At 45.7% G+C, this 27,273-nt stretch overlaps 1 protein-coding gene across 3 annotated transcripts in view; it reads left to right on the forward strand.

The window, feature by feature from the left end:
• The first annotated feature begins 2,881 nt into the window (after positions 1–2,881).
• The window catches only part of CARHSP1 (calcium regulated heat stable protein 1), a 111,425-nt gene continuing 87,033 nt past the window's right edge, over positions 2,882–27,273 (forward strand). The window contains exon 1 of one of the 3 annotated variants that reach the window (XM_077275233.1): positions 2,882–3,021. The gene's annotated coding sequence lies outside the window, so the exon portion shown is untranslated. Of the gene's footprint in view, positions 3,022–9,667; positions 9,793–27,273 lie in introns of those variants that run through there. The other 2 variants (XM_077275234.1, XM_077275235.1) reach the window with 2 other exon arrangements.

A 27,273-nucleotide genomic window follows, 5' to 3' on the forward strand; every position in this document is an offset into this window, starting at 1 on the left:
CACTTCGGTTTTGCAGCAGGACAACGATCCAAAACACACCAGCAAGTCCACCTCTTTAATGGCTGAAGAAAACCAAAATTTAGACTTTGGACTGTTCTAGTCAAAGTCCTGACCTTAATCCGATTGAGATGCTTTGGAATGACCTTAAAAGGCTGTTCATGCTCGGAAACCCTCCAATGTGGCTGAATTACAACATTTCTGCAAAGATGAGTGGGACAAAATTCCTCCAGAGACTTGTAAAAGACTCATTGCCAGTTATCACAAATGCTTGATTGTAGTTGTTGCTGCTAAGGGTGGCCCAACCAGTTACTATGTTTAGGGGGCGATCACTTTTTCAGGGCTCTATAGATTTGGATTTCTTTCCCATAATAATAAAGACCTTCATTTAAAAACTGCATTTTATGTTACTTGTATAAAAGAATTTGTGCTCTGTAATTCACTTCCAGAGGAGGGAGGGATTAGTCAGAAGAGCTAAAAACACGTCAATAGCGAATGGAGAAATCAAATATTCCAGTACTGGCAGTGTGGTTGTTCATAGGTTAAGATGTAGTCCAGTTATTAGGATGTATATAACCAGATAGTCAGCACAATGATAAAAAATTGGCAAATAAAAATCAAAATTGGACCATGGAGTAATGAAAGGTCACCAGGTCTGATGAACCACATTTCTTGATGATGGCCAGGGACATGTGGCATCTCTTCTCCCAGATAGGACATTGCACAAGGCGAGCGGCGGAGAAAGCTTCATCCTCTTTGAAATGTTCTGGAAGTAAACCTTGGACCCTGGATATATTTATGGATGATACTGTGACAAGTACTGTGTACCTTCCAAAGACATACTGGTAGGGAATTTAGATTGTGAGCCCCATCGGGGACAGCGATGATAATGTGCGCAAACTGTAAAGCGCTGCGGAATATGTTGGCGCTATATAAAAATAAAGATTATTATTACCTCAACTTTTTTCCAGACCAAGAACCCTTCTAATGACAGTGGCCTTTTGGGGCAGGATAATGCCTCTGCTTCACTGGAAAACATGCACAATTGGTTTTAAGGAATTTGATAAATAGTTCAAAGTGTTGACTCCATGTTCCCCAGATGTTACTGTGATTAAGCACGTGGGAAGTGCTGGAAAACACCTCCACACCGGAGGCTGGACCTCACAACTTACAGGCCGTGAAGGATCTGCTGCTTACGTCTTGGTGTAGGTCCCACAGGATCTTCAGAGGCCTTGTGTAGCCAATGGCCCTGCTTTAGTCTTCTTCAGGACTTTATCCCTGACCTGTCTGTGTGTTCCTTGGTTTTCATTATTCTGTTTGATCCCTATTGTTCTCAAACAAACCTCTGAGGCCTTCACAGAACAGCTGTAGTTATACTGAGAATATATTACACACAGGTGCACTCAATTTACTAATTATGGAGGCAATTGCTGACTTAGGGTTTTATTTAGGGGAATCGGACTATAGGGGGCTGAACATCAATGCACTTCACAATTTTCAGTTTAATATTTTTATTATAATTAGAAAACCATGCATCAATTCCTTTGCACTTCACAAATACCTGCTATGTGTTGGTATATCACATAACATCCAAATAAAAAAGCATTTTAGTTTGTTAGTCTAATGTGGAAAAGTTCATGAAGGATGACTGTTTTTCAAGGCACTGTATATTCACTTCACATTAGGACTCATTCAGACATCAGTGATTCTTCTTGTACGCAAAGAGATATGCGTTTTATTGATGTTTTTTGATGTGTTATCAAAGTTAGATCACTTTTTTTCTCAGATCAGATGAAAATACTGAGTAAGGCCATACTCACATGCAGCAGCGTTTTTAATGCAGCCAAAACCTGCTATCTTGACAGTAAAAATTCTGCAGTCAAAATGCCCGTTTTCATCAATTTGGCCAATTTTTTTTCATAGTGCCTTTTGGGTGCGGATTATGTGTGTGCTTTGTCTACAGTACGTGTTTAATAAAATTAGTTTTAGTCGCCAAAAACGATTAAAATCGCTGTTGCGCTTATTGGCAGCGTTTTTTCCTAATCTTATTGCTTTCTAAGGGTAGAAAACGGCAAGCGACCATGACAAAACACACAGCACTGGGACCAATGATATCCAATGCGGCTGTGCAGATAGGCAATTTTTTTCACTGGCCAAATCTGTGTATGAAAAACAAATCGCAGCATGGACGAGCTCCTCCGGTAAGTCGGGTGAGGTTCGCACATTCAAGTCTATGGATGCCCCAAAAGCAGGAGGCAACAGTATGGCATCCGATTATTAATGGTACACTTCTGTAACATAGGAATCTGTAAATGATTGATAATGCTGTAAATAAACGGATTGTATGCGGACTGGGGCCTCATTACTTTCATGGACCCATAAACTCGCATTGGGGAGTTTGACCCAAGACTTTCATCAAAATCTGACCACTTAGTAGGTAAGAACACACGGCCATTGCATGTCCCATAGGCTACAACTGGTAGAGTCCCATCTGTGACCATATCTGTGGTGTATAGTCACTGTGTGCACCAGAAAATCTCCTCAGAGTCTATAGACACAATGGCTTCCTGTCCTGCCTAATGTCCCGGGCATGTATGGGCCATATAGACAGCCACACAGACTAGAGACAGCCATTGTGCTGCTGTAGACTAGTCAATGACTGCTCACTAGTGCTTGTGAGGAGACGTGTGAGCTGAGCGTAGGGCCTCGTTCACATTAGTTGTACGCGTTTTATCTCAGTGGCCACTGCATTCGGCTGAGGGTGGTTTGGCGGCTGCACAATGCCCGTTATCTGCCACCTCAGCAGTTTCCCGCCTCCTGCACCTCACACACTTCCCGCTGTGCCCGGAGGACGGAGGATATGGGAGGCGCCGCTGCGAGAGGAGGGGGAGCGGCCATGATGACACGAGGCGTGGTGTGCTGATGTCACAGGGGGAGGAGGACAGGAAAAGCCCGGAGGACAGTACTTTTCTAGTGAGAATTGGGTCTCTGCCTGCGAGTGGTGTAGCTGCGCTCTGCCCTCAGGTGAGTGACTGGTGTCGCTGCGGCTTCTGCCCTCAGGCAGGTAATGTGGCCTGTGTCGCTGCGGCTTCTGCGTCTTGTGTAAAGTTCTCTCACTCTTCGGACGGCGCTGTTGTCCGGCCAGTGGCTGCTGGTAACTGGTACCAGTGGGAGGTCTGGAGCAGCTGACATTGCAGCCCTGGGTGCAGCTCTGCGTCCTGTGTGCCCGCAGCCTCTGACAGTATGTGGAGGGCTGACCGCACCTGTAGCCTCTGCTCTATTCTGCCCTGTTCTCCATGGGGGAGGCATCTGCAGTCATTCACCTCTTCCGCGCCCCATTTCTGCATCTGTGCCCCATTATCCACGTCTGTGCCCCATTCTCCTCGTCCGCAACCCATTTCTGCATCTGTGCCCTTCCCCTTGTCCATGGCAAATTTCTGCATCTGTGCCCCATTCCCTGCGTCCATTCCCTGCACCCCATTCCCCTCATCCACGCCCCATTTCTGCATGTTCCCCATTCCCCTCATTTGCGCCCAATTTCTGCATCTGTGCCTCATTCCCCGCACACCATCCCTCACGCTCCATTCTTTCCTGCCATCTCTTTTGCATGTAGTATGGGACAGTCCACAAGTAAGTTTGCGTCCGTGCCTCTCTATAACATCATATTTCTCAGTATGGCGCAGATTCATTCGTGTCTGAAGTGACGTGTACGGCCGCTCCTGCACACCACGGCCATATGCTCCATTCTGTAGGTAATACCTGTGAAGTCTTGCTCCTGTTGCCATCCAGGTGTAGTTTTAGCCAGATGTGACCAGCACAGACCTTGAGGGGTGACCCCGGGGGGCAGTGGTTAGTACCCACTAAGAGTGGTCTGTGTGAATCGATTCGCAGGATCCCGTGCATCAGCCAGGTCAGTAATCTGTGGTCGCTGGACGGAGAGCCCCCTCTTACCTTACCTGGTGTAACGTCCAGCCCAACTAACAAAAAGACGGGCTATGGCTGCCGGGAGGTAGGAGGTGACTCTCGGGGCTCCCACCCAGTGGCCATACATCACTGGTGTGGCTGATGGATGGGCTCCTGCACTAATTCTACTTACCAGCAAACCGACGACCGTCAAAAATGCCCGAGCTCCTGTATGTACATGGGGAAGAAGGGCTCGCCTGTCTGATCCCACAGAAGAGCTACGGTAACCACATTACTGCTCCCGTGATAGAAAGCACAAAAAGGAGGATATAGAGCAATGATTTAATCAAAAGAACCTTTAATTTATTAAATAGTACATAAGTAAATACTTTACAAGTAACAGTAATGAATGGCTAAAACACAGGATGAATGCCCGACAACGCTGATGTAAGCCCCCATCTCCCACACTCCCCCAGATGTAAAACCGGTGTAAAGGCAGGTCAGTAAATCATGATGCTGCCCCCCAAAACTAGGGATGTAATAGAGCAAAAGGAAACACACAATAGGTGCATGGTAGCACCTTTGAAACCGGGCTGCACCGCCCAAGTGGGGACCCAGTAGTAAGATCCTATGATGCACCAGTGAAAAAAGTACTAACACTCACCTATACAAAACCGGGTGGGGAGACTGGCGTGGATGACACCCCAACGCGCGTTTCGTGGCCGCACGGGACCACTTCCTCAGGGAATAGAAAGGAGTGCGGAGTCACTGGGTACTGATGCCTGCGAACACTGCGGCTCAGTATTCCCAGACCGTTCAGAGAAGCCATGTTGTTCCCTGTCCACCACCAAAAATGTCCACAGATGGCAAATAAACATCAGAATTGGACCATGGAGTAATGAAAGAAGGTCGCCAGGTCTGATGAACCACATTTCATGATGATGGCCGGGGACATGGGGCATCTCTTCCCCCAGATAGGACATGTACAAGGCGAGGGCTGAGGAAGCTTCATTCTCTGGGAATGTTCTGCAAGGAAACCTTGGACCCTGGATATGTTTATGGATGATTCTGTGACAAGTACCGTGTACTTCAACTTTTTTCCAGACCAAGAACAATAATAACAGTGGCTTTTTTGGTCAGGATAATGCCCCTGCTGCACTGGAAAACATATGCACAATTGGTGTCACTCTCCATAAGGAGAAATGTTGCCCCTTAGGGTATGTGTCCACGGGCCGTATTACATCTGGAATAGCTGCGGATTGAACGCTGCGTAGAGCCGCAGAGTCCAGATGTTACAGCATAGTGGAGGGGATTTTATGAAATCCTGTCTCCACTATGCATGCGAACACGCACCCGGCGGCCCTGCGTTTCCGGACATGCGGCGTGTCTTTTTAGAACGCAGCATGTCCGCAGCATGTTGCGCCGCCGCAAGGTAAAACACAGGGCCCTATGTGTGGGGTGCGATGATTCCGGATGTGTGCAATGAACACATCCAGAATCATCGTGTCTGCAGAAGGGGGCGGCGCTTTGGGCAGAGCGAGTTTTCTGCGCCGGCCATCCTGAAAGTGGACACGTACCCTTGGTCCCCAGTCCAAAGCCTCTCATCTAGCCAAATTAGTTCTCATGCTTCGCGCTGACGAGGGCCAATAGCCTGAAACAGTGTCTGCGAATTGAGATACTGATTTGGCTTTAATCCTAAGTCATATTGCATGACTCGTTAGAGGGTTGATTGTGACTTGTAGGATCGCTACTTCCAACAGGTGGCGCTATAGAGTTTACGGCTATGTGCACACGTTGCGGATTAGGCTTAAGAATTTCTGGTGCGGATTCTGCCTCTCCTGGCAGAAAACGCACCTGCGGATTTGTCACGTTTTTGTGCGGTTCTGCAGCAATTTTTGCTGCGGTTTTCTTGCGGATTTGCTGCGTTTTTTACCCCTGCGGTTTTCTATAATGGAATGGGTACAAAAACGCTGCAGATTCACAAAAAAAGAAGTGACATGCTACTTCTTTTAAACCGCAGCATTTCCGCAGCAGATTTTCTGCAAAGTGTGCACAGCATTTTTTTTTTTTCTCATTGATTTACATTGTACTGTAAATCAATTGCGGATCTGCAGCGTTTCTGCACCTCAAAAAACGCTGCGGATCCGCAGAGAATCCGCAACGTGTGCACATACCCTAAAGGTACCTTCACACGAAACGACTTTACAACGAGAACGACAACGATCCGTGACGTTGCAGCGTCCTGGATAGCGATATCGTTGTGTTTGACACGCAGCAGCGATCTGGATCCTACTGTGATATCGCTGGTCGTTGAATAAAGTTCAGAACTTTATTTGGTCGTCAGACCGGCGTGTATCGTCAGGTTTGACACCAAAAGCAACGATACCAGCGATGTTTTACGCTGGTAACCAGGGTAAATATCGGGTTACTAAGCGCAGGGCCGCGCTTAGTAACCCGATGTTTACCCTGGTTACCAGCGTAAAAGTAAAAAAAAACAAACAGTACATACTCACCTGCACGTCCCCTGCCGTCCGCTTCCTGCTCTGACTGAGCGCCGGCCCTAAAGTGAAAGTAAAAGCACAGCGGTGACGTCACCGCTCTGCTGTTAGGGCCGGCGCTCAGTCAGTGCAGGAAGCGGACGCCGGGGGACGCGCAGGTGAGCATGTACTGTTTGTTATTTTTACTTTTACGCTGGTAACCAGGGTAAACATCGGGTTACTAAGCGCGGCCCTGCGCTTAGCAACCCGATGTTTACCCTGGTTACCCGTGGACCTCGGCATCGTTGGTAGCTGGAAAGCGGTCTGTGTGACAGCTCTCCAGCGGCCAAACAGCGACGCTGCAGCGATCGGCATCGTTGTCGCTATCGCTGCAGCGTCGCTTCGTGTGAAGGTACCTTTAGTCCTCTTTTTCTCTGAAGAGGCAATTTGCAATTGGTTTAAGGAATTTGATAAAGAGGTCAAAGTGTTGACTCCAAGTTTCCCAGATGTTGGTGTGATTGAGCATGTGGGAAGTGCTAGGAAACACCTCCAATCCGTGGAGGCCGCACCTCACAACTTACAGGCCGTGAAGGATCTGCTTCTTACGTCTTGGTGCAGGTCCCACAGAATCTTCAGAGGTCTTGTGTAGCCAATGGCCCAGGAGGGCTAAGATGTTTTGGGGGTGCAGGAAGGAGCTGCATAATATTAGGCAGGTGGTTTTAATGTTAGGGTATGTGTCCACGTTCAGGATTGCATCAGGATTTGGTCAGGATTTTTCATCAGTATTTGTAAGCTAAAACCAGGAGTGGAACAATTAGAGGAAAAGTATAAAAGAAACATATGCACACTTCTGCATTTGTCACCCACTCCTGGTTTTGGCTTACAAATACTGATGAAAAATCCTGACCAAATCCTGACCAAATCCTGATGCAATCCTGAACGTGGACACATACCCTTATGGTTCATAGGTGTAAGTATCTGTGTTGTGGCTCGCTCACACTGCTTACAAGGCTGAGTGCTATGAGGTGTCTTATCAGATAGCACTCGGCCCAATGTTATACTGTGGGGCAGTGCAGATCTGCGATTATTTTTTCATACCGATTCGGCATAAGAAAACAATTGCAGCATGCTGCGAGTATGGCCGAGCATTGGATCATGCACACCCATAGAAGTCTATGGGTGCATGTGAACCATCAGACTGCACTCAGATGTCATCCGAGTGCAGTCTGATGAACTTGCACGGAGACAATAGGATAGATGAAGAAATTATATTCTCCATCTTCTCCGCACCTGAGTTGCATTTATCTCATGCAGGAGAGTCAGATCACACACATGCCTATGCAGCATCAATAGTAAAAGATCTAATGTTAAAAATAATAAAAAAAAAAATCATGATATTCTCACCTTCCGGCGCCCCCCGCAGCCTTCCCGCTCCTCATGATGCTCCCGTTCTCAGTTATGCCTCACGACAATGACCCCAGATGACGTAGCATCACGTGAGACGGCTACCTCATCACAGGTCATTGCCGCAAGGCATTACTGGGAACAGGAGCATCGTGTGGAGCGGGAAGGCTGCGCGGGCTGCCGGAAGGTGAGAATATCACGATTATTTATTTTAATTTTACAGGTATATGGTTCCCAGGGCGCGGAGGAGAGACTCCTCTCCTCCACCCTGGGTACCAACCGCACATGATCTGCTTACTTTCTGCATGGTGGGCATAGCCCCATGCGGAAAGTAAGCGGATCAATGCATTCCTGTGTGTGGAATCGGTGCGATTCCACACAAAGAATGAACATGCTGCGTTTTTCTCCGGAATGCGATTCTGCCGCGGAAAAAAAAGCAGCATGTGCACCAAAAATGCGGAATGCATTAAAAATGATGGGATGCTTATGTAAGTGTTTTTTTAGCGTTTTTCAGCGGAAAACGGCCGAAAACCGCTAAAAATCCTGAATGTGTGCACGTAGCCTTAATGAGTTTTTTTACGCTGCACCATTTCTGCACCTAGTATTTAAATTGGGCTGCTTGCAGTTTTTCATTGCGTTTGTGTGCGTTTTTTTTAACACGCTGTTTTATCTTATTTTTTTATGCTGCATTTTTTTTGTCTCTTTTTTTTTTTTGGTGTGTCCTGCTTTAAATAAAGCTGCTTTGTTTTTGATACTTCCTGGTATTTGGCTTTGACAAAAATTTATTGATATACTTAATTGCGGATTACATGTGTTTTTGATGCATTTCCGCCACGGAGACGCACTAAAAAACGCATGTGTGTGTTTATTACCTGCATTTTTTTCTGCATCTAATGCAGCTCTATGGCCGGTGTCACACTTTTGAGTGCAATGCAAGAAACTCGCATCAATGTCCGGCACTGCCGACGGCGGTTCGGACCGGAGCGTTCAGCTGCACTCCGGACCCGAGTGGCGGCGGCAGTGCACTCATAAGTGTGACACCGGCCTATGAGGAAAATCTGCATAGAAAACTCAGTATACTCACAAGAGGAAGACGCTGCATTTTTGATGCAGCAAATATATGCAACAATCAGCTGACATATTCTTTGGCAGTAGACTGATGTAATGACTCGTTTAAATGTGATTTTGCTTTACAGCACCAGCAAAATGAACGAGATCTCTGAAATCTCATGCACACGCTGCTTATTTTTTCCAGATAGATTTGAATCCGTTTTATATTTGCAGCATGTCAACCCCTTCTGCTGTTTTGCAGCGTTTTTCACATATTCTAAAGAAGAGTTAAAAAACAGCATATTTCCTGCCAACACTATGGTTTTTGGTGCAGAATAATCTGTTATAAATACTCAAGATGTGCAGATCCCCTAAACAGTGTACAGGGCAGAACAAAGCAGCTCAGTACACTTAGTGGCTGCAGTTTATCCTCCTGCCCATGAACCAACTGATCTGGTAATGACCTAGCCTATGGATAGATCATGGTTAGTTTAGTCCCTGACAATCTCTTTAACATGGATGTCTCATGAGGACAGCCCCTCTCCTAAATGCAGACCCGCTAGAGTGCAGCTCCTTGTGGGTTCCACAGCTGAAATCCCCAGGGCAGCTACAGTTCATCTTGTTCTAATTTATTGGTGACCATATGTTTCCTGTAGTCGGCAAGTCACATCTACATCTCAGTTCAAGCCAGGAAAATCCAGTCTTGCAGAAGGAGGCACAAAGGACATTGGGACAAGGATACACACTGTGTTACCGCAGGGCTCAGGAGGAGTCACATACCATCCTGATTTGTCTCATAACGGGACTGAAACTTTCTGATTTACATGCTGCAGCCGTTCAGCCCCAGCACTGAGATCTCGAGGAGATGTTTATGCGCTTGTATCTAACCACAGACCTGCTACAAGCTGCAGAATCTATTTATTCTGCTCCTCTCAGTCTCCGTTCCAACCCTGAGCTTTTGGTGAGTTTTTGATGTTGCAGAATTTCTGCACCTATTATTTACTTGCATTTTTTTTCTTGCGTTTCTATCGCGTTTTGGTCTCCTTTTTGGTATGTCAAGCTGTAAATAAAGCTGCTTTGTTTTTGATACTTCCTGTTATTTGGCTTTTACAAAACTTTATTGACATACTTGGGTGCGGATTATATGTGCTGCGGAAACGCACTAAAAAGGCCATGTGCTTTTTTACCTGCAGAATTTCTGCACCTGTCGTAAGTGTATGGGGAAACTACGCACAGAATACTCGGCGTACCCACTAGTGAAATTGACATGCTTCGGATTTGAAACACACTCCGCAGTTCAGTTTCCGCTGTGTTAAAAAAAAAAAAACACAGTGGGCATGAGATTTCTATAAATCATATGCACTTTGCTGGAACTGTAAGACGCTGCGTTTTTGCCGCAGCAAAAATATGCAGAAAAAAATATGCACCAAAAACTCATTGTGGGAACGTAACCTAAAAGACACATTTTACAACCTAAAAGAAAGCTGATATGTCATTTGTATAATGCATGTACATACCGGTAGTAACCCGTGTATATGCCTGTCCAAGCAATAATAGAAATACACTTCGTAGGCTTCTCATTGGTGCTCAAGTAAAGTCTTGGACAATTTGTGTAGCAGTCAGGAGCCTACCAGAGAAAGCCAGCCGTCCCTTCTTGAATGCTGAAACTTGCAGACATTTTCCTACTTGTCTGAGATTCTTGTGGTCTATTGATGTTGAAATCTCTCATTGGATGTTGTTTTTATATAGCACAAGAAGAACTCCCCCCCACCCCCCCCCCCACCCCATATCTAAATTCAAGAGCAAGTGGGCACAGAGATCAGCAGCCATGTCAGAAAATTGTTTTTAATTAAGTAGTAAATTTTTGGAACAAATTTTTAGCAGATGTGGGTGGGGAGCAGCCACCGGGGACCCGCCTACCACTGGCAGTGGGTGGGGAGCTGCCACCGGGGACCCGCTTACCACTGGCAGTGGGTGGGGAGCAGCCACCGGGGACCCGCCTGCCACTGGCAGTGGGTGGGGAGCAGCCACCGGGGACCCGCCTGCCACTGGCAGTGGGTGGGGAGCAGCCACCGGGGACCCGCCTGCCACTGGCAGTGGGTGGGGAGCAGCCACCGGGGACCCGCCTGCCACTGGCAGTGGGTGGGGAGCAGCCACCGGGGACCCGCCTGCCACTGGCAGTGGGTGGGGAGCAGCCACCGGGGACCCGCCTGCCACTGGCAGTGGGTGGGGAGCAGCCACCGGGGACCCGCCTGCCACTGGGTGTGGGTGGGGAGCAGCCACCGGGGACCCGCCTGCCACTGGGTGTGGGTGGGGAGCAGCCACCGGGGACCCGCCTGCCACTGGGTGGGGAGCAGCCACCGGGGACCCGCCTGCCACTGGGTGGGGAGCAGCCACCGGGGACCCGCCTGCCACTGGGTGGGGAGCAGCCACCGGGGACCCGCCTGCCACTGGGTGGGGAGCAGCCACCGGGGACCCGCCTGCCACTGGATGGGGAGCAGCCACCGGGGACCCGCCTGCCACTGGATGGGGAGCAGCCACCGGGGACCCGCCTGCCACTGGCAGTGGGTGGGGAGCAGCCACCGGGGACCCGCCTTTCCAACTAGTCTCCTGGGCGGCTCGGGCCTCAGTGACTTTGTATAGTTTTTCTTTGAAACAATGCAGTGTTTGAGAGTCAAATATAACTGGCTAAAATCATTCAGCCACATGCTGCTTGTGGATCGGGCAGCATGTATCTGCTGTCAGGTTCTCTTTAAGATGGTTGTGACTGATCTTCCAGTTGCTGTACACCACCGCAAGAAATGTACTACATTTCAAGACTGAAGTACTTTTCGGACATACCGTAATTACACTTTTTTGTGTAAATGATGATTTTGTTGGCCTTGCACATTCAGCTAAAGTCTTCCTACTTTTCAAAAAGTTGTTTGGTCAGCAGGTTTGGACAGGCGTAAAAAAGTCATACATTTCACGATCACATCAGTTGCCGTAATTGTGGCCTAAAACTGGAGAGTAACTGTGGTTTGTCTGTGTCTGCGTCACGCTCTTTATCTTCCTCGCTCCCTACGTCCATAGAGTTGTCAGAGCACCACCTGTCATCTCCTATCTCAGTCATGGGGAAATCTGTTTTCCCCTGAAACAGAGAGTGAAGGGTAAATCCAGAAAGAGAGAAGCAGATTTTTTTTATGAGATATACATATGTAATTTCTTATTGTCGTGCACTTTTGATTTATAGGAAAAGCTAAAACGACGTACTCTTTAATCCGGCTGTGGTGACATAGATTTGAGCGCTGGTCCCGGCTGCTCCTTCTGATGGGTTCATAAGCAGGATCGTGCTCAGTTAGTACTGCAGCATACAATGTGTTCTGCAGCAATCGTCAATTTATCTTCTATTTACTCTGGATCTGTTGGCGGTGAACCTGTGCTTTATTACAAGCTTCCATTTTGATGGTACTTATCCTGTGTGTGAATATATATTGAATTTCTTCTCTTCCATATTGTTATTGGGTGCAAATCAAATGAAACATCTAATATATAAAGCTGAATGTGTGTATGTCCGGGATTGGCATCTGAACCGTCGCAGCTACAGCCACAAAATTTTGCACAGTCACACGTCTGGACCCCGAGAGCGTCAAAGCTATGTTGTGAGGTGAAATTTTAACCCCGCGCTCTCCAATTCACCAAACAATTTTGCCCCTATCTACATAATGGGGAAAAAATGAAAGGAAAAGTGTTGGAGGCAAATTAACAGCTGCCAGATGTGAACAAGGGGGACTTAAAGAATGAGAGCGATGGCGCCAAAGAGTATATACTGTACAGTTGCTAAGGTGGGGCCCCGACATGGGATAATCACCACACCACCACGGGGATATGAACACACACACAAAATGCGCCACACACTACCACGTGCTCGAACACATATACCACTCTCAGCGCACATTTCACCACACCTACACCAACCTCGCCACATAAAAGTCGAAACACAAAAGTCGCCGCTCAAAACTCGCCACGCGCAAAACTCGCCACGCGCAAAACTCTCCACATGCAAAACTCTCCACATGCAAAACTCACCTCATGGAAAACTCGCCACACGCAAAACTTGCACACGCGGAAAAATTGCCACATGCACAAAAGTTGCAACACATGTAAAAGTTGCCTCACACAAAACTTGCACATACGCAAAAGGCACCACACATAAAACTCGCCACGCGTAAAGCTCACCATGCGCAAAACTTGCTGCACACAACTTGCTACACTAACCTGTCACATGCAACTCGACACACAAAAAAGTTGCTACACGCATGTCGCCACACAAAACTCATCTCACAAAAGTCGCTACATGCATGTCGCCACACGCAACTCAACACACACAACTTGACACACGAAACTCGCCCTAAAACACACACGTCTGGTATTATCCTTCAAAAATAAAAATCTGATTAATAAGCAGACAAACTACAAGAGCAACAAATGTACCATATAGGAATCCGGCAGCTGTCAGTCACATGACCAGTCTATTATGTGTATGTGTGAGCTAATATATACTGCCAGGGGGTGGGCTTACTGTTGGCTGGGGATTTATCAGGCTGCCAATTTAGCTTACAAATACTGAGGTAAAAATACTGACCAAATAACGTGTGAACGAGGTCTAATACAGGAGGAGATGACATACAGATATATACTATATACAGGAGGAGATGACACACAGGTATATACTATATACAGGAGGAGATGACACACAGGTATATACTATATACAGGAGGAGATGACACACAGATATATACTATATACAGGAGAGATGACACACAGGTATATACTATATAGAGGAGATGACATACAGGTACATACTACATACAGGAGGAGATGACATACAGGTATATACTATATACAGGAGGAGATGACACACAGGTATATACTATATACAGGAGCAGATTACCTACAGGTATATAGTATATACAGGAGGAGATGACATACAGGTATATGCTATTATAGGAGGAGATGACATACAGGTATATACTATATACAGGAGGAGATGACACACAGGTATATACTATATACAGGAGCAGATTACCTACAGGTATATAGTATATACAGGAGGAGATGACATACAGGTATATGCTATTATAGGAGGAGATGACATACAGGTATATACTATATACAGGAGGAGATGACACACAGATATATACTATATATAGGTGAGATGACACACAGGTATATAGTATATACAGGAGAGGAGGAGATTACATACAGGTATATACTATATATAGGAGGAAATGACATACAGGTATATACTATATACAGGGGAGATGACACACAGCAGGTATATACTATATACAGGGGAGATGACATACAGGTATATACTATATACAGGAGATGACATACAGGTGTATACTATATATAAGGGAGATGACAAACATGTATATACTGAGGTGACAATGAGAGGTGTGAGGTGAAAATGAAAAGGTGTGAGTGCAAAATGAGAGGAGTGAGGGAAAATAGTGGAGTGATCGGAAAATGACAGATGTGAGGTCGAAATGACAAGTGTTAGGGGGGAATGAGAGGAGTGAGGGGGAAAATAAGAGGAGTGAGGGGAAAATGAGAGGTGTGAGGGAGAAAATGAGAGATGTGATGGGAAAATAAGAGAAGTGAGGTGCTATAACTAACCACAGATATTTACTATGCCCAGGCAATGCCGGGCTCTTCAGCTAGTTTATTAATAAATACTGAATAAAACACTTTCTGCAGTTACTGACTTCTTTGTACTAATATTACGGTCAGTGGCAGTAACCAAAGAAGGGGCAACCGAACACATGCAAAATTGACCCATACGTCTCCTCTTATAGGGCTTTCTCCTATATTCTGCAGTACTTGCATATATGAAGGAGTGAGACGTAGTGTATCAGTATGTTGTCAGCAGTGTTTGCTCAGCAGTCAGCACATTGATTATTGCTTGCCCCTGCCTCATGTAAAGAACTCATCTGCCTGGTTTGTTTATTGCCATGGTTGGCTGATCTGGCCTCTACAGACAGCTGTATACAATAGCAGGGATGACGTACCTGTATATAGTCTGCAAGGTGGTAGAGGGCACAGAGTGGGTCCTTGTTATCAGTGAGTGACATAATTACTTGTCATCCGTGACATTTACAGACAATATCATCCTCCATCATGCTGCAAAGTGTTTTGTTTTTTATTTCTCTGCATGGCATTGATGCTTGACAAACTATACTGTTTGCGAGAGATAAAACGAAAACTTGCAAAAAGCATGACTTCCTTATATTTGTATGGTGTCAATGAAGTGCCAAGATGCGCTCTTTAATCCTGCCTTCTGCAGCACAGGAATCCTGTGTGCTTACTAACGTCTGCAGTGTGGGGCTTTATAGCTAATGATGTGCAGCAGAAGTTTTCTGTATTGCAGCAGTATAGGGAAGACTCAGAGGTTTGAGGCTTTGCCTTCTGTTACTTTGTATATTATATTATTATAGGGAACTTATCATCTGAAACATGCTACCCCAACCACAGGCAGCACGAATCAGAGCCTGGCTGCATGATTGCGCCAGCACTTTAGAGAATATATACTTTTTAATGATCTTGACCATAGCCAGAAGAAGCGAGACTAGTCTGACGCTCTCCCAGCCGGTTATTCCCTGATCTGCTTGAGACGTAGGGATACATAGACCTGGGAAGAGCTGGCCACTGGATTTATTTTCATCTCCAGATGTTCCATGTCCAGATTTTTTATTTTTTTTTTATTGATTTTCTAAAGATACATAATAGATGTTCAACAAGATATAGGAATGTAAACAATTTAAATAGGAACAAAGAGATGGGAGCAAACGGGATGAAGGGAGGTAGAGCAGTCTGAGGAGGAAGGCCGAATCTTTTGAATATAAGTTTATTGAGGGGAGTCGGGAATGGTGGAAGCCTGCAGACGTAGTGGTGGTGTGGCGAAGGGAGTGCGGTTGGTATGGTAAAGCAGGAAATAATTTCTTAGCTTAAAGAAAACCTGTCAGTATGATTTTGTAATGGAAAATAAAGACATGGCTGTAATACTGATTACATTGATACCTTTGACAAAATCCACTTTGTTGTTGTTCTTTATCAGCATTTGAAGTTTTCTTCTAATTAGATCTCGGTGCACAGGGGCCGGACTGTACACGGGGTCTTCTCCTGTCTGTGATTCCCCAGCCCCTCCACCTGCCTCCGGTCTTCAGTTCTCCAGCCCCTCCACCAGCCTCTGGTCTGCAATTCTCCAGCCCCTCCGCCTGTCTCCAGTTTGTCAACTGCATATTGATAAACGTAACAATTAAATATTAATACAAAAAAAATTGGGGTTTGGGAAACTCCTAGTGGGCAGTGTGTGTCTTGACTATTGCAGACGCAGTAGAGGTCATATTGATTCCTTACTGTTAATGGCTGAGCCAACTGTTACTTGTGACTGTAGTGTAGCAAGTCCCATAGAAAAAAGTCATTACTATTGGCCTCAGATGAGCATAGTCACTGTGTGCCACCCGTGCGCAGCGGACAGCACACTGAGCCAGTGTTATTCTGTGGGTAGTGTAGCGATGGATAGAATCGCTGCTTTTACAGACCAGATTGATGTATTTGTATTTTGCGTGTAACCCCTTCTTATGTACAGCACTATGGAATGAATGGTGCTATATAAATAAATAATGATGTACAGTGGGGCAAAAAAGTATTTAGTCAGTCAGCAATAGTGCAAGTTCCACCACTTAAAAAGATGAGAGGCGTCTGTAATTTACATCATAGGTAGACCTCAACTATGGGAGACAAACTGAGACAAAAAAATCCAGAAAATCACATTGTCTGTTTTTTTTTTCATTTTATTTGCATATTATGGTGGAAAATAAGTATTTGGTCAGAAACAAATAATCAAGATTTCTGGCTCTCACAGACCTGTAACTTCTTCTTTAAGGGTCTCCTCTTTCCTCCACTCATTACCTGTAGTAATGGCACCTGTTTAAACTTGTTATCAGTATAAAAAGACACCTGTGCACACCCTCAAACAGTCTGACTCCAAACTCCACTATGGTGAAGACCAAAGAGCTGTCAAAGGACACCAGAAACAAAATTGTAGCCCTGCACCAGGCTGGGAAGACTGAATCTGCAATAGCCAACCAGCTTGGAGTGAAGAAATCAACAGTGGGAGCAATAATTAGAAAATGGAAGACATTCAAGACCACTGATAATCTCCCTTGATCTGGGGCTCCACGCAAAATCCCACCCCGTGGGGTCAGAATGATCACAAGAACGGTGAGCAAAAATCCCAGAACCACGCGGGGGGACCTAGTGAATGAACTGCAGAGAGCTGGGACCAATGTAACAAGGCCTACCATAAGTAACACACTACGCCACCATGGACTCAGATCCTGCAGTGCCAGACGTGTCCCACTGTTTAAGCCAGTACATGTCCGGGCCCGTCTGAAGTTTGCTAGAGAGCATTTGGATGATCCAGAGGAGTTTTGGGAGAATGTCCTATGGTCTGATGAAACCAAACTGGAACTGTTTGGTAGAAACACAACTTGTCGTGTTTGGAGGAAAAAGAATACTGAGTTGCATCCATCAAACACCATACCTACTGTAAAGCATGGTGGTGGAAACCTCATGCTTTGGGGCTGTTTCTCTGCAAAGGGGCCAGGACGACTGATCCGGGTACATGAAAGAATGAATGGGGCCATGTATCGTGAGATTTTGAGTGCAAACCTCCTTCCATCAGCAAGAGCATTGAAGATGAAACGTGGCTGGGTCTTTCAACATGACAATGATCCAAAGCACACCGCCAGGGCAACGAAGAATGCTTCGTAAGAAGCATTTCAAGGTCCTGGAGTGGCCTAGCCAGTCTCCAGATCTCAACCCTATAGAAAACCTTTGGAGGGAGTTGAAAGTCCGTGTTGCCAAGTGAAAAGCCAAAAACATCACTGCTCTAGAGGAGATCTGCATGGAGGAATGGGCCAACATACCAACAACAGTGTGTGGCAACCTTGTGAAGACTTACAGAAAACGTTTGACCTCTGTCATTGCCAACAAAGGATATATTACAAAGTATTGAGATGAAATTTTGTTTCTGACCAAATACTTATTTTCCACCATAATATGCAAATAAAATTATAAAAAACCAGACAATGTGATTTTCTGGAATTTTTTGTCTCCCATAGTTGAGGTCTACCTATGATGTAAATTACAGACGCCTCTCATCTTTTTAAGTGGTGGAACTTGCACTATTGCTGACTGACTAAATACTTCTTTGCCCCACTGTATGTGTGTAGCAGGCAGCTCCTACACCCATATCCCATGCGGATGAGCACATGAGCCAGTGACCAAAAACTGTATGACTGTGCCTACGATCCGGAATGTCAGTGTTTTGGATTCAGCGCACATGCACTGCCTCCTACATTAGAAGCACAGTGGATGAGATTTAGGCTGGGTTCACATCACGTCCAAGCAGTCCGTTGAACGGACTGCGTTACACCGCAGCATAACGTGGTGTAACGCAGTCCGTTAACACTGCCATTAATCTCTATTTCAGGCGCATCGCTAGCGCACGCCCAAAATGGGCGTGCGCTAGCAATGTGCCGTCATTGAGTGACAGACCCTGAGACGCGGGGCTGCAGCATTTCCGGGTCCGTCACCGCTAGTGCAGATAGTCGGCACTTGCGTTAACGCAGCCCGTTTAACTCATGTGTTGAATGGGCTGCTGCTAACGCAATGTGAACCTAGCCTTATAGAAATCCCATGCCCACTGTGCTTCTATGTAATTCTGTGTAAACTCTCCTGCGGTGCGGGTTTATGAGCTGCAGCATGAACATTTCTGTAGCGAAGACGCTAGTTTCCGCCATGGATTTTGATCAATTAAATGTCATTACTTGCGGTGGATCTGCATGTACAGACAAACAAGTGCTGCAATTGGAAGGCAGCGTTTTGGATGCAGCGAAAATATGCTTCTCCCAAAACGTTGCTATTCCTGATCGTGGGGACGTAGCCTTAGGTGCCGTAAACCTCAGACTTCTGGTGTCTCTTGCAGTGTATTACTAAACTGCTTGTTCAGGATTGCTATGTGAAATCATCTTGTAACCACTGCAGTGACACTGACCATGCACATTGCCACCACATTCCTGCTGGGGTCCTGTCCTACTGATACTTCCGAACACGTCTGTCTTCTCTTCATCCTAAGGCTCCTTGCACGTGTCCGTGAATCCCATGGGATGCATTACATGTGCTGTCTGTTACATCAAAGAACCATTCATAGACACGTGAGTTTGATCCACGAGCCTCACCAAACTCAGGCTTGTTTATTTATTTTTTTCCCAAATAAAAACAAATCAGGCGATCATAGGTTCACCTCTGCTAAGAGGACTACAATCATGGGGTTAAATTAAATACAAATAAATGTTTTAATATAGATAGAAATATAAAACCTTTATTCGCCCCCCCATCAACCCTATTAAAACATTAAAAATACTTTTATGCCCAAAAATGACAAGTGTTCTACACTGTGTGCAGAATTATTAGGCAAGTTGTATTTTAGAGGATTATTTTTATTATTGATCAACAACTATGTTCTCAATCAACCCAAAAGACTCATAAATATCAAAGCTTAATATTTTTGGAAGTTGGAGTGGTTTTTTTTTAGATTTGGCTATCTTAGGAGGATATCTGTTTGTGCAGGTAACTGTTACTGTGCAGAATTAGTAAGCAACTTAATAAAAAACAAATATATTCCCATCTCACTTGTTTATTTTCACCAGGTAAGGCTGCTTTCACACTAGCATCGGTACGGGCCCGTCACAGTGCGTCGGGCCAACGTACCGACGCATGCTGTGAAATAAATGCCCGACATGGGCAGCGGAAGCAGTCTTACGACACTTCCGCTGCCCCATTGTTACATGTAACTTTTTTTGTGCCGACGGTCCGCCAAAACACGACGCAACCGTCGCACGACGGTTGCGATGTGTGGCGATACGTCGCAATGCGTCGCTAATGTTAGTCTATGGGGAAAAAACGCATCCTGCAGACAACTTTGCAGGATGCGTTTTTTTTTTCTCCTAAACGACGCATTGCGACGTACAGCCAAAAACGCTAGTGTGAAAGTAGCCTAAACCAATATAACTGCACAAAATTTAGAAATAAACATTTCTGACATGCAAAAACAAAACCCATAAAAATTAGTGACCAATATAGCCACCTTTCTTTATGATGACACTCAGCAGCCTTCCATCCATAGATTCTGTCAGTTGCTTGATCTGTTTACGATCAACATTGCGTGCGGCAGCCACCACAGCCTCCCAGACACTGTTCCGAGAGGTGTACTGTTTTCCCTCCTTGTAGATCTCACATTTTATGAGGGACCACAGGTTCTCTATGGGGTTCAGATCAGGTGAACAAGGGGGCCATGTCATTATTTTTTTTCTACTTTGAGACCTTTACTGGCCAGCCACGCTGTGCAGTAGTTCCCTTCATGTGATGCGAGTCGAAGGGCAGCGCAAACTGTGCATGCCCGACAAAAACCACTTACAGCGCAGGCGTCGGGGACGTTAATGAAGGAAGTGGAGGCGGCGCACGGAGGCCCTGAATGATGGCTGGGAGGCGTTTGTGTCAGGGGGAAAAGACATGCCCCCCTGACAAACTACAGGTAGGAAAGGCAAATTCTAAAAACGAATAGTTCAGCGTTGGCAGGGACCCCAACTAAAAGAGCCACCTTGACAGAATGCAGCATTAGTGCTGCACAAGGTGGCTCTTTTAGTTAAAAAAGCCTGGGGGGTGACAGGTTCCCTTTAAGCAGAAGATTGATACGATCAGAGAAAGCTTTGGCCTGCAGCCCCCAATGCCAGTCTTCGTTTCTCAGCACTGTTCCTTCAAAACCAGCTTCTCCACCATGACAGATCAGCTCTCTACCCTCCTGTCAAGATCACATCTTACCACTTGTATGCTTGACCCGCTCCCATCCCACCTCATCCCTAACCTCGCCACAGTCTTCATTCCAACCCTAACACACCTCTTCAACCTCTCACTTACAAATGGTGTCTTCCCCTCATCCTTCAAGTATGCCTCGATCACACCCATCCTCAAAAAGCCCTCCCTTGACCCATCCTCTGTGTCCATTTATCGCCCGATATCCCTTCTCCCTTATGCCTTAAAACTACTGGAACAGCATGTCCATCTTGAACTGTCCACCCACCTCTCCTCCTGCTCCCTCTTTGACCGCTTACAATCTGGCTTCCGACCGCATCTCTCCACTGAAACTGCCCTAACTAAAGTCACCAATGACCTACTAACTGCCAAGAGTAAGTGACACTACTCTATCCTCCTCCTCCTGGACCTGTCTTCTGCCTTTGACACTGTGGACCATTCCCTCTTGTTACAGATTCTGTCATCTCTTGGCTTCAGATTTGGCCCTATCCTGGATCTCGTCATATCTAACAGATCGGACATTCAGTGTCTCCCTCTCCCACACCACCTCCTCACCTCGCCCCCTGTCTGTCGGTATTCCCCAAGGCTCAGTTCTAGAACCCCTGCTTTTCTCAATCTACACCTTTGGCCTGGGACAGCTCATAGAATCCCACGGTTTACAGTATCATCTCTACGCAGATGACACGCAGATCTACCTATCTGGAACTGACATCACCTCCTTACTTACCAAAATCCCACAATGTCTGTCTGCTATTTCAGCTTTTTCTGCTCGCTTTCTAAAACTGAACATGGACAAAACAGAATTCATCATCTTTCCCCCGTCTCACTCCGCCCCTCCACGAGACCTATCCTTCAATGTCAATGGCTGCTCACTTTCTCCAGTCCCACACGCTCAGGGCATCTCTTTCAAGCCACATATCCAAGCCCTGGCCTCCTCCTGCCGATTCAAACTAAAAACTGTTTCCCGGATCCGCGCTTTCCTTGACCATGAAACCACAAAAACACTAGTGCACGCCATTATCTCCCGCCTCGACTACTGCAACCTGCTACTCTCTGGCCTCCCCTCTAGCACTGTGGCACCACTCCAATCCATCCTACATTCTGCTGCCCGACTAATCCACCTGTCTCCCAGTTATTCCCCAGCCTCCCCTCTCTGCCAAGCCCTTCACCGGCTTCCTATTGTCCAGCAGAGGCTCCAGTTCAAAACCCTAAGGGTATGTGCACACGTCCGGATTTCTTGCAGAAATTTCCTGAAGAAAACCAGAAATTTTCTGCAAGAAATCCGCATTTTTTTTTCGCGTTTTTTTTTTAGCATTCTGCAAGCGTAATTAGCTTGCAGAATGCTAAAGTTTTCCAAGCGATCTGTAGCATCGCTTGGAAAACTGACTGACTGACAAGTTGGTCACACTTGTCAAACATACTGTTTGACAAGTGTGACCAACTTTTTACTATAGATGCTGCTTATGCAGCATCTATAGTAAAAGAATGTTTAAAAATAATAAAAAAAATAAAAAAAATGGTTATACTCACCCTCTGCAGACAGCCAATCTCCTCAGCGGCGTCCGTTCCTATAGATGCCGGTGTGGTTCAGGACCTTCGATGACGTCGCGGCTTGTGATTGGTCGCGTGAGTCACATGAGCGGTCACGCGACCAATCACAAGACAGCGATGTCATCACAGGTCCTGAACCACACCATCTATAGGAACGGAAGAGAAAGCATGCACCGGAGAGGCGGGAACACTTTGGGGGGCCATCAGAGGGTGAGTATATCACTATTTTTTATTTTAATTCTTTTTTTTTTACCAATTATATGGTGCCCAGTCCGTGGAGGAGAGTCTCCTCTCATCCACCCTGGGTACCAACCGCACATAATCTGCTTACTTCCCACATGGTGGGCATAGCCCCGTGCGGGAAGTAAGCAGATCAATGCACTCCTAGGTGTGCGGAATCCCCGCAATTCCGCATTTTTAATGAACATGTTGCTTTTTTTTCCGCGATGCGATTTTTTCGCGGAAAAAAATGCAACATTTGCACAAAAAATGCGGAATACCCTGTAAATAATAGGAGGCATATGTAAGCGTTTTTTTCACGTTTTTATAGCAAAAAAAACGCGAAAAATCCTGAACGTGTGCACATGGCCTAACTATGACATAGAAAGCCATCCACAACCTGTCTCCTCCAAACATCTGTGACATGGTCTCCCGATACTTACCCACACGCAACCTTCGATCCTCTCAAGATCTCCTTCAATACTCCCCTCTTATCTCTTCTTCGCACAACCGCGTACAAGACTTCTCCCGTGCTTCCCCCATACTCTGGAACTCTCTACCACAACACATGAGACTCACGCCTACCACGGAAACCTTCAAAAATAACCTGAAGACCCACCTCTTCTGACAAGCCTACAACCTGCAGTGATCCTTAGTCTGCTGACTGCCGCACAACCAGCTCTACCCTCTCCTAGTGTATCCTCACCCATCTCCTGTAGACTGTGAGCCTTCGCGGGCAGGGTCCTCCCTCCTTATGTACCTGTGTGCCTTGTTTTGCTCATGTTTATTGTACTTGTCTATAATTGCCCCTTCCACGTGTAAAGCGCCATGGAATAAATGGCGCTATAAAAATGAATAATAATAAAAATAGTAATAATAATGAAACAAAATAGGTGAAAAGCCAAATTTTGCAAGCCACTGTATATTTTTCCTTGCAGTTTGTGTTATGCATTTACAGCATGATGTATTTGGCCAAACACAGGAGGCTTATACATGGATAACAAAAAGCACGCTGGCATAAGATGCGCCTAAGAGATGCACGCCGGTGAATAAATTGTGCACATCTCTTGCTGCCCGTGAAAATGAATTCTTGCTAAGTATTTTACACCTCTTTCTGACGTAAATGTGTTTGGCCTAGTTTCCAATTTTTTATACCAAATCAAAAAAATCCCTCCTCCATAATGCTGACATGCAGATGGAAACATCAGAAGGTTTTTTTTCCATTCTGCGCTGGAAAATTTCCTCACTAATGTATATATCTCATAATTTACAGCTGAAAGCAGAAAATGTAAATCGTACATTCATCTGTTTTTTCTTGATGATGTACACCAGCATCACATGTCTGGGTCTGTTCGCTCTGTGCACCATGGGTGAATCTGCTGACTATCTATTCTAGAAAGTTATCACAAGCAGAATGTACTGGTAAAGGTAAAAGCCATGTCCGCAGCATGTATTATTCACTCCAGCCTTCTGTTTCAACCAGGATCATTTACTCCACTGCAGTCCCAGTGGTCTCGGTATCCTGGTAGCTCAGGTTATATTTGTTCCCTCTGTCTCTAGCTGATGTAACCTTATCACCATTAATAGTAAAACAACACCAGGGGTGAGACTCATTACTATAATGCTTTGGGCCGCTATTGTTCTAGACTAAACAGGTAACTTGCTTCCATCAAAAAGAGATGCGTAGAGATTTCACAGGTTTATACCTCTTTGTGTTTCTTTTTTGTGTAAAATGTTGTGACTCAGGATCCATGCCATGTTTGCACTAAAATTTGCAATTTTCTTCAGTACTTAAACTTATGAAATTAGGGGTTTCGGTGCACCCTTGGTGTGGCCAGTAGTCCGGTGCTTAAGTATGCCTCCTCTTGCATATTGAGGACATTCTCCAGCTTCTAATTGACAGGCCTCACTACACACTACTCTGATTGGTGGCAGTGGGGATAGTCACATATTAGATGATGGCGTAAACTCAGGAGCTGTCCTTTTTTTTTTTTTTTTTTTTTTTTTTTGTCTCCACCCTCTCCTGTTCTTTGAAGCCGCCAGTTACACATATCTGGTCTATTAGTGCAGTGAATGGAATCAGCAGAAAGAAGCAATTGTGTGCACCCACGGCACAGGCAGTGTCAGTGTGCATGGGCCTACACGCTAGCAGCATTAAAGCTACTTTCACACTAGTGTCGTGTGACGTACGTCGCAATGCGTCGTTTTGGAGAAAAAACGCATCCTGCAAAGTTGCCCGTAGGATGCGTTTTTTTCTCCATAGACTTGCATTAGGGACGCATTGCGTCGTATGCCACACATCGCTTCCGTCGTGCGACGGATGCGTCGTGTTTTGGCGGACTGTCGGCACAAAAAAATGTTCCATGTAACTTTTTTTGTGCGTCGCGTCCGCCATTTTCGACCTCGCATGCGTGGCCGAAACTCCGCCCCCTCCTCCCCGGACATTACAATGGGGCAGCGGATGCATTGAAAAACTGCATCCGCTGCCGCCGTTGTGCATTTATTTCACAACGTACATCGGGCCGACGCATGGCGAAGGCCCCGTACCGCATCTAGTGTGAAAGTAGCCTAGACAGTGCTCGCTCTAGGGAAGCACTGTCACTCAGAAGAGGGGAAAATCTTCTGCAAATGAGGAGGCAAAATGATGCACCAAACTCTTGGCCTTTGCTTTTGGTTTTCAAGGGTGAAGTTTCTGGCCCTTGCGGTGGCTGAAACCTGTTCAGACCGTGGTGTAATAGCAGAAGATCTGGTGTGTGGGGTCTGTGTCTGACCTTTATAATGTGTGCTCCACCAGCACTTCTGCCTTTGCCACCAAAACGATGGTGTTTGTGTGACAGCTCTGGAGTGTCTGTACTGGGTAGGTTTCCCTCCTGGAGCTCACACCTCAGAATACAGTATATTTCAGCTTTGCAGCAATCTCCATCTGCTGCTGATTGTTATGAAGATTGGGACAGAATTCACTCATTGCAAATCTGTTTTTAAAGGGTTGTTACTTCTAGGACATTTGTGTCTTATCTTATTTATGTGCCATAAATGTCGTGGAATGGAACTCCTCTTCAGATCTATAAAGGGAAGAGAATAAAGCACCTCAATAACTGCTCCATATTCCAGTTGGTAAGTTGTGATAAGATAAGAATTGGACAAAGTCCGCTTGCCTGATACTGCAGCTGTAAAATGATGTACTAACAGCAAGAGTGAATTCATCTGTTTCCCAATAAAATGACTGAATTACCTTTTATTTTATTAGGCCACATGCTGAAAGGAAAGTAACTGCTTTTACTGGAGATGCTATAGATTGGTGCATGAGATTTAGGATGAAATCGCACACAGAGGATTTTGTTGTGGAAGGTTCTGTAACTGTCCGATTCATCTGAAACGACGTCATTCAGATGGATGGAACTGATTTTTGGTCTCTGAAACATCTGTGAGATGTCAGAGTTTGAGCCAAGTGTCATCTTGGTGTGATCTTGCATTCAGAGAATCGTTTCACATGTGTGGAGAAGACAGAAAATCTAATTTCTCCATCTTCTTCATTGTCTGAGTCTGCCAATGTTGGACCACCCGATGTTTCACACCCAGCCATAGACTTGTATGGCTGCATTTGATTTAAATTCCGGAGCCACTTGCAGCATGCTGCGATTTATTGTTTTATTCTTTCATGCCGAATAGGCATGAGAAAATAATAGCAGATCTGCACTGCTCCATAGTATAACATTAGTCCGAGTGCTGTCCAATAAAACATTGGATAGCACTTGGCCATGTTAAAGGGGTTGTCCACTACTGGGCAGCTGCCGCTTAATCAGTAAAATGTATACTCGCTTCCTGCAGTGGCACCATTTGAGCGATGGCGGGTGACGTGACACTATTGTCACATGCCATTTGCAGGCATTGGTCGTCCACTGTTTGACTGCAGCCTTTACTGTTTCATCAGATCAATGGTCCGCTCTGACGAAATAGTAAACACTACAACTGGTGAGTGGTGGCTGATTGTCTGCAGCGGTCACGTGACACAACAGTGTAGAATCACCTGCAAACATCATTGGAATGATGACACAAAAAGTTGAGACATTGAAAACTATCAACAAAATTTTGCTGTCTAGACAAAGCTCTGGGTTAACTTTGAGTGTGTTTTTAGGTTTCGAAAGCCTGCATCAGAACGATGGCTGCCCCAGCTTACAGGTCATCATATCTGACAAGCATTAAATGTCTACTATATGGGGAGCTGGTAGGTGAAGGACCGTGCACACTTTATAATGCACCTGCCAGTGCTGAAATGTTCTCTGCAGGACAGAGCTCAGTGGATAGGTGATGGGTGTCCCAGTCTGTAAAAACCTTTCTAATAATGTGTAGAGCAAAACCTGAATGAGTCACGTCGGATATACAGAATATGGTGAATCTAGTTAATGTCACCCCATAAATGCAAACCTAATTGTTAATAAATATTTTTATTTTTAAAGCAGCATTGATTCCATGCTGCTGTACATGGGTTTTCATACAAAATGTAACTTACAATGAACACACTAGCAATGTCAGACTGGTAAAGACGGGCCCTGATCTCGTGGGATAACAGTCTGCTTGGTAATGGAAATGAGGCAATAGGATGTGGTGGCAGCAGCTCTGTTGGTGGTGAGTTTGGCAGCGGAGTTATTGCGGGTTGTAGGTTTTTCTTTAGAGACAACTTTTTAGGTTGTATCTGAAGGTATCAAATATGGGAGATAATTGCACGTGCCAAGGCAAAGAGTTACAAAGG

This window comes from Ranitomeya variabilis, chromosome 7 (genome assembly GCF_051348905.1).
Source record: "Ranitomeya variabilis isolate aRanVar5 chromosome 7, aRanVar5.hap1, whole genome shotgun sequence".
NCBI classification, from domain to species: domain Eukaryota; kingdom Metazoa; phylum Chordata; class Amphibia; order Anura; family Dendrobatidae; genus Ranitomeya; species Ranitomeya variabilis.